This window comes from Gavialis gangeticus, unplaced genomic scaffold, assembly GCF_001723915.1.
Source record: "Gavialis gangeticus isolate Ggan-Ray unplaced genomic scaffold, GavGan_comp1, whole genome shotgun sequence".
Taxonomy (NCBI): Eukaryota; Metazoa; Chordata; order Crocodylia; family Gavialidae; genus Gavialis; species Gavialis gangeticus.
This window is the reverse complement of record NW_017729033.1, coordinates 56,105,467-56,113,949: the sequence shown is the minus strand read 5'-3', so window position 1 is coordinate 56,113,949 and position 8,483 is coordinate 56,105,467.

Below are 8,483 nucleotides of genomic sequence, written 5' to 3'. Positions count from 1 at the left end.
TCTTACCACCATTCCCACCGCTGGTCTGGAAGGGCATGGGGCAGAGGCATGTGCCCCAAGATCTGCATGGGGCGGGCAAGGCCAGGGCTGCACCAGCCAGAGTGGGATCAGCAAAGACTGAGCCCCTGTGCTGCCTCCAGACAAGTGGTGTACAGGGGCCAAAGCCCCCCATGCCTCCTCACACCTCATGAACGAACAATGTCTTCACCCTGGCTACTGGGTGATCAGAAGCAGGGCACTGGGGGGGGCATGTGCTACCTAAAAACTCACTGCAGCTCCCCCATACTCCCCACTCCACCACCTGCTCTGATCCAGAGGCACACATCCCTCTCCCCCCACATGCCCTATCACTGCTAGCCCAGCCGAGGCAAAGCCACTGCTCGTCTGCAGGCAACACAATGGCTCAGTCTCACTCCAGCCCTGCACCAGCTGGGCAGGTAGTGGTGGGGGGGCATAGACCCCGCTCCCAGTGCCTCCCTCCTTTTGTCCAGTACAGCACTGGCCCTGCCCACCCCATGCAAATCCTGCAGAACATGCCCTCACCCTATGCCCTCCTGGACAGGTGGCGGGAACAGTGGCAAGAGCTGCTGGACAAGCCACCACCTGAGCAACTCCCAGACTGGCAGCATGCAGTGGCACAAGTTGCCCCACCCTCTCCCTGGGCAGTGCTTGCCCCAGCCCCAATCCCTCTGACACTGTGGGGACATTGATCTGCCCTCCTGGTACCCTTCCCTCTCCTCTCCACCCACCACAACAATGACTTACCAGCTGGAGGCAGCTGTGTCCAGCGTCTAGGACTGCTGCCTGTTTAGTCTATGGCTGAATCTCCGAAGTGGCACCAAATCTTTTCTGAATTGATTCAGAGGCTTCCAATTTGATTCAGACCTTTTAATGGGTCTCCCAGTTCAATTCAGATTCGGAGATTTGGCAACTAAATCGGGCCAAATCTCCTCCAAATTGAATCAGCTATCGAAGTTTTGCACAGCCCTAGTGTTGATATTCTAGTCATAGGAGTTGTCCCACCAGGTCTCTGTGATACTAATCAGATCATAATGCTTTTCATAGGCTGTGACTTCCAACTCATCATGCTTGTTACCTACACTTATTGCATTTGTAAACATACATCAAATGCATATTGCATTTTGACCTACTTGTTTCCCTTTTGAATCATATTCTGTTGTCCTGTGGCCTTTCCCAGAGTTGAACTTCTTCAGGTCCTTTTCTCTTTAGAGAGTTATCTCTGTTGCTGGAGGAATTTGTTCACTATTCCCCATAGAAACTAATTTAAAGTTCAAAGGATACACAAAGATGATTTTTCTCTTTCTGGTTAGATGGATCCATTTCTTGATAGCAGTCCTCCCCAGAACATCCTGCCATTGTCAAAGAATCCAAAGTATTCACATCAACATCATCTTAGCCATGCATTTACTTCCATGATTTGATAGTCCCTGGCTGAACCTTTGTCTTTCACTAGAAGGATTAATGAGAACACTGATTGTGCTTCAGTCTCCTTAATCCTCCTGCCAAGAGCCTCATAGTCTCCTTTGATATGCTAAGTGTCATTCCTGGCTGTATCACTAGCATGGATCCATTTTCCTTGATAGCATGTAGTGCATCTACAGAAGGGTAATGGGCTGAGGAATGAATGAGCTTTGGTGGTCCTTCTGTAACATCCTAAATACCAGATTCAGGCAGACAGAACACCTCCTGAGTCCCCAGATCTGGATAACAAATTGGTACTTCTGACCCCACAGAAAGGAGTGTCCAGTCACCATCACCCTTTTCTTCCTTCTTGGTGCAGTGGTCTTAAAACTCCCATACCTGGGGCCCTGCACTTCCTTCTCTCTAGATCACAAAGTTCTTTGTGTCTTCCCTGAAAATGTTTTTACCCTTGCCTTTTCCTTAGCTTTTCCTTTGCAGAGGATTTGAAAGCATTTGCTGACATCTGATTTCAATCTATTCCTCTTGAATTCTGGAGACTCCCCGTCTTCTAGTGGTCACATGTTGCCACTTCTTTTCTTTTCCCTTTAGCCACTCCAGTCCCAGTGCCTCATGACTCCTACTGAAGAAGTGTTCATTTTTCTTGAAAGCATGCAGTATGGATACCCGTGCTTCCGACCTGTCAATCTCTTCCTCCAAGGTAGGCACCACCGTACATTTAGCACAGATGAAATTGTCATGACTCTCTGGGAGGAACACAGACTTGGCACATCCCATGCAAGTCATAAGTGCTGATGCAGTCTCCATTTATGCCTCCTTTGCTCCCTGGATGTCATATAGGTTATTTAAAAAGCAAAAAGAAAAGGAAAAAGAGGGAAAGAGGAATAAAAACACATGCACAACTACCCAGGTGCACATGCACACACAGCCTAATGTTCCCTGGCTCCCTCTCATGGCAAACTCCCTCTCTGTTCACTGCTCTCACTGTTTGCAAGGGGTTGCCTTCTATAAAACTGCTTAGCCTGGGCCTGCCTAGCTCTGCTCCTCAATTAGCTAATCCAGTCCCACTTGAAGTACATCATTCCGCACAGAGCTGTGAGCACAAACCTTTACAAGTAGTCACTCCAAAACACAGACACAAGTAAAACACCACAAATCAGATACTCAGAGTTTCTGGTCTTTAGACCAGCAACTGTCAGTAAAGTCCCCTGAAGGCACCTCTGAGCTGCTCCACTTCTCTTCTCACAGCAGCTCCCCAGCACACTTCCTCTCTCTTTGCTGCTCCTCATATCAATATTTCTTATTGTCAGAAGTATCCTTTCTACTTTTTCAGTAATTAAAGTTGGACAGCAGCTTCATTTTGTTGCCAAAAAAAAAGAAGAAAAGATTAGATTCTGAAAAACTAAAGTTTCGACACAGGCATCAAAAGGAGGGAGATTTGATGTCTACTTTCAAATTAAGGGACATAACAAGATAAACGGTATGAATAGTTAGTTAAATTGTTACAAATTAAGGAAAACATTTTTAGATTACTCAGAATTCTAGCCCTAGAATTCTAAGTGCAATAATGGAAACTTCATTTAAAACAGTGCTGTCCAACTGGCAGCCCATGGGTTGCATATGCCCCTGAAGGGTTAGTCCATATCAGCCCAGTAGCAACAGCAGCTGCAGTCTCCAGACTCTCTCCATGCTCCTCCAGCTTCTGCCTCCTGTCTTTGCCCCAGGATGTGGGACAATGTGGGGAGCTGAGGTTGAGTCTGGGGCTGCATTGGTGTGGGATCAGGACCATGTATGGGGGATCACACTTGTATAATGCATTAGTGTGGGGTGGGGTCACTCATGCAGCAGGGGCATGTCGGAGTGGCTTGTGCTTAAGTGCCTTCCTGGTGTAGTGGTTGGGGTGCTCACATGGGTGTGCAGTGCAGCAGTAGGTGGTGGTGAGAGTCTGCACAGCATGCCTGATATAGCTTATGCAGTGTGTGATCCCTGGTGCATTCAGCCTCTGGGAGCTTAGAAGCTGGACAGCCCTTTTCTAAAACATGCTAGAATTCAGGGAAACCTATATACAGTGTAAAAAGGTGATACAATTGGCACATTAAATATCTGTGCAAGATACCTGAGTTCAATTTCTCGCTGTGTTATAATGCAGCATAGTAGCACTAATGAGCTATAATGCTAAAGTAATCTTGCACACATATTGTCCACTAACCCCTTTCTAGCTAAAACTACACTTGATCAGACTTTTTATTCCTAGAGCAGATAAAAAATCCTCACAGAAATCAGCCCTCATTTTCCACTCATTTTCCCTAGTGGAAATTAACTATGATGGTTGTAAACTATATTGGTTCAAATCTGACCCAAAGTAGAACTCAGTCTAGGTGTGCTACTATCAAACTCCTGCTTTGCTTTCCATATATATTGAATTCCAAGTTCCCATTATCTTTCTTAACATACTCTATTTTCTTATGATTGCTTGATACCATTTTCCCCAATTCATATTAATTATTCACAGTTGTTATTTGGATGGTAAGAAATGGTAAAATATCTTCTTGCTCTAGCAATGTTATTTAGCTTTCAATACAGAATAGCCAAAAAGCATGTTATAATGCAGAAACAATGGATTTTAGCTTTATTACTTTTAGAATTTACAGTTCTGCTTGCTTATGATTATAAGTTCCCAAGTAAACTTTGCTTGTCATGTAGCAAAATAAAACCTTCTTGCATCATTCTCAGTGGTAAAAGCTTATATAATTATCATAAATAACAGCTGAAATACTATAAGGATTTGTCCCCCAGGAAAGAAGTACAACAGTCTTGAAGGATGTGCATACATTTTCTTTTAACCATGAATGTGTACTACAGAGAACTGTTGTACAGTATATGGAAATAATGGAGACTTCTGAAGGTTTAATTTGGTTCTCATATTTGGGACTACACAGTAGTTTTCAGGTATTTTTTTGGACACAATTATGCAATTTTTCAAATTTATTTGGGGGGGGAGGGAAGGAAGGGAACTTCATAGCACAGTTCCCTTCCTTTCATTTCAAGGTAGATTAAATAATTGATTTTGCAAATCTAATATTGTAAAAGCCTACGTTTGTCTGTCTGTCTGTAATGCTTTATTCACACTCTGATTTGGTGGACAAACAGCCACTCAGAGTGTGAAGAAGCGTTTGGACAGAAGCTGGCAGCCAGTGGAACACCCCATGATGGTGGGGACACAGGGGATGGACAGTGGGGAGGCCAGCGCAGGTGGCAAAAATGGAGTAAAGGGGGGATGGGCAAAGCCAATGGAGCTGGCCTCGCCCTCCCCACTTACACCTTGCTGTTGACAGCAGCAGTGACATGTGGGGAGAGCGGGGTTGGTACACTGAGGGGGGCAAGGCCACCGGCTCTGACCTTGGCCCACACCTCCCCCCTTCCATTGTCACTGCCTGCAGGGTCCAACCTGGCAGTGGTGGTGTGGGGAGGGATGGAGTGGGCTCAGGCCCCATGTCTGGGAGGAGGAGGATTGAGCTTAAGCTGGGGGAGAGGCTGGCCCACTGTGATGGGGGGAGCAGCGGGCCTGAGCTGACCTGGTGGTAGTGGGAGAATGGGAGGAGTAGGCTAAGAGCTGATGGGGGGAGGGAGAAGTGGGGGAATAGTGGGCCCTGGCCCAAGGGTGGTAAGAGGTTTGCTCCTTCCCTCCCCTAGCAGCTGCCATATTGGGCTGGGCCCGCTGCTCTACCACACTGCCTCGGTGGACCGGCTTCTCCCCTGGCTCGGGCTTGGGACTCCTCCCCCACTTGGGCCCAGGCCTGCTTCTCCCCCACCCGCATCCCCGACCCCCCTCCTCCCTTCTGTCAGCTCAGAGCCCACCCCTCCCGTGCCCCTGGTGAGTTGGCCCAGGCCCGTTGCTCCCCTTGCCATAGTGGGCTGGCTTCTCCCCACCCTCAGGTCCGAATCTCCCCTGCATCAGGCCCAGACCCATTTCTCCCCTCCCCCCACCCCTGCGGTGGGGAAGGGGAGAGTGGATCCAGACCCCAAGCAGCAGGAGGTAAAGGGAAAGCGGGCCCGGATGCACGGGGCTCCACCCTGCGCACTACCCCCTTGTCATTCCTGATGGGCAATTGGCTAGTATTAATATATTTACAGTAGAATATTACCTGCAAAATTAGAACTCTCACCATCAAAACTTAAAAAATGTGAAAAAAAAATGTGATCTAAAAGACAAACTCAGAAATAATACATTCAGTTTGTGTCTGTAGGGTCCTCTAGTCCTTATGGACCCTATCTCCTTCCTCTTTGCTCTTATATTTCTTATAGACCCTTCTGCCATCTCCCTTTTCTTTCCTTCCAGCTTCTGTGCCTGTTCTTAGCCATACGTCCACCTCTTGGGGGTACACATTTGTCTTCTCCAACCCTCAGCTCCCCATAGTTTCTTTGTTCCTTGTGTCCCCACATATGACTCCATTTCCTACCTGCTCCACTTCTGTCTATCACTTTCTACTGGCTTCCACTTCTAACACCTTTTTTCCCCACCCTAGCTTCTAGTTCAGGCTTGTCCAACATATGGCCTGCGGACCACCACGCAGCCCTCCAAGCTGTTTTCTGAGGCCCAAGGTGCTGCAATGGGCAACGAAAGTAAACACTGTACTTTCATTTGGGAGGGGGGAGGGTGATGTTATATCACTTCCTGTGTGGTCTTTGAACGTGGCTTGTCGACCACCTGGGTGATAAAAAGTTCATGATCCAGCCCCACATTCAAAAATGTTGGACACTCCTGTGACTCTATTCCAGTCTCATATCCCTACCTCCAGGATGTTTTAGCAGAAAATTTGGGAATCTCTACATCCATACTACAGTCCTCTATCATTACAAAAAAAATTATTTTGAACAGAAAATGCTGATTTGTTGAAACCAAAATATTTAACACAAATTGATTATTTGTATGTATTTTAATTTTGTTCTGGAAGAAAAGATAATGAAAACATATTGTTCAAAACACTTAAGAAAATAGAACTCCCTTTCCATGAGATATGTGAAACATTCCAGGTAATTCTGGTTCAATTCAGACATCTTAAAATACTTTTCATTCTGGTTTGGAATTTCCTGTGGCTAGTAGCATAATAAGGGGTGGTAACCATGGCCACTAACCATGAGGGGGTGCTAGAATCCCCCTCACAGGAGTCATTAGCACAGCAGGGGCAACCCTGCATTGACCAACTGACCACCTATAGCAGCCAGGCAGCACAGCCTGTACTCAGTAGTTCATCAGGGTGGCAGGAGGGGGAGTGAGTGTAATGGTGCTCTTCCTCTCCCCATTTTTTTCTCACAATAGGTATAGCCCTTCACCCAGTAATGTATCTGGGGTGGGGGAAGCAAATAGGGTCCCAAGGATGGCTCCCAGGAACTCCAAGCCACAGGGCTGCTGTTGTGGTCACTGGATGTGTCTACATGGGATGATAATTGTGCAGTAGCCTAATTACTGTGCAGTAGCACATTGCAGCACAAATGGTGCTAATATGCTACTGTACAGTATTATTAGGCTACTGCACAGTAGTATCACTAAAAAGGTGTTCACTGGTGCTACTGCACAGTAACTCCAGTTACTGAGCATTTATTTAGTACTTGATTATACAAGTACTACATTAAATGTACAGTAACCACTGTGTAGATGTACCCATTGTGGTCTTCAGCACTGCTTCAGTGTCAGTCACAGCAGCAGAAGCAGCAGCTACCTCCCCCATGAAGAGTGCCCAGATAGGTAATACTTCTTGTCATGGAAAATCTTAAAGGTGTGCTGACAACACAGAAGAGCTGAAACTGACATGTGCAAGACAGGCTCATGGAATTTTCCATTGGGCTCACCCAGCCTGTGTCCCCTGGGCGACCCCAAGAGCTGTCAGTCAGGCTGACCTACTTTTCAGCCCTGCGCATGCTTGGTAACAGTGGAGAGCTCAGACTCACGCATGCTCAGCCAGCTAAGAGCATGATGTCATTCGGCTAGAAAGTTCTTTGAGGGACGCATTCTAATTGGCCACCAAATTGGTATAAAAGGTTAAGGAGCCCCTCCCTCGGGGGGAGATCCGTTCAACTGAGGACAGAGGCTAGTTCTTAGGGATTGTCCCTCAGTTAGGTCTCCTCCAGCGTGGGCTCTCGCTGTGTTTCATACCTCGGTCTTGCTGTGTTGATTCTCTGGTTATTGGACTGTTCTGGCTTGGACTCTGACTTTGCTTTCGGATCACCCTCGATACTTTGATACAATTTACCTGGTATTCGACCTTGGCTATCATCTCGATTACGATTCTGCGCAACCCCACTGGCTCTCATCAACTACCTGGCTTCTGACCTCGGCTTCGATCTCCGACCATCCGTTTGTCCACTTGGACTGGCGTCACCTCGTTACAGTTTCATTGTTTGTTTATCCTTACATGAGCCGTTGACCAGCCCTGGGACTATTAAGTTGAGCAGCTGCCCCTAGCCCTCTGGGGTTAGAAAGCAAGGGCTCACTTAAGAACCCCGTGGGCCAACAGACCCCTCTCGTTGTTTAAGTTGTACCACTGTAACTGAAGAAGCAACTCTACCTACGCCTTCTAAGCGTAAGTCAAATAAATCACCTTTGTTCTAAACCATTACGCTTCCGTGCCTCAGACCTGCACGCCAATAATCCCGCCTGTTCGTCTTCTAGTTGCCAACCCCGGCCCACCGTGACCTTGGGGCCCAATTCATTTGGCGATTTTTCCCCGACACTTCTCTTTTCCCCCATTCACTGGTTGCCATACCCACTGAATGAGCTGGCTGTGCAAATTCCAGGTTTTGATCTGTATGAGTAATTAGGAGCAGTATTTTCTTGTTTTGTGCAGCTTCTGCTAAAAATGGATGGAGACACACTTTGACAGTGGTTTCATATCTGTAGATTCATATCTGTTTGCTAAGCAGCAAAGGAATGTTGAGCTCAAAAATAATGACTTTAGTTCTTTAGGATAACTCCTCTAGTCTAGTAAATTCTCTGCTTCTGTTCTCCCCACACCCAGCTGCTGTCCCCATACCTTTCCCTCTGT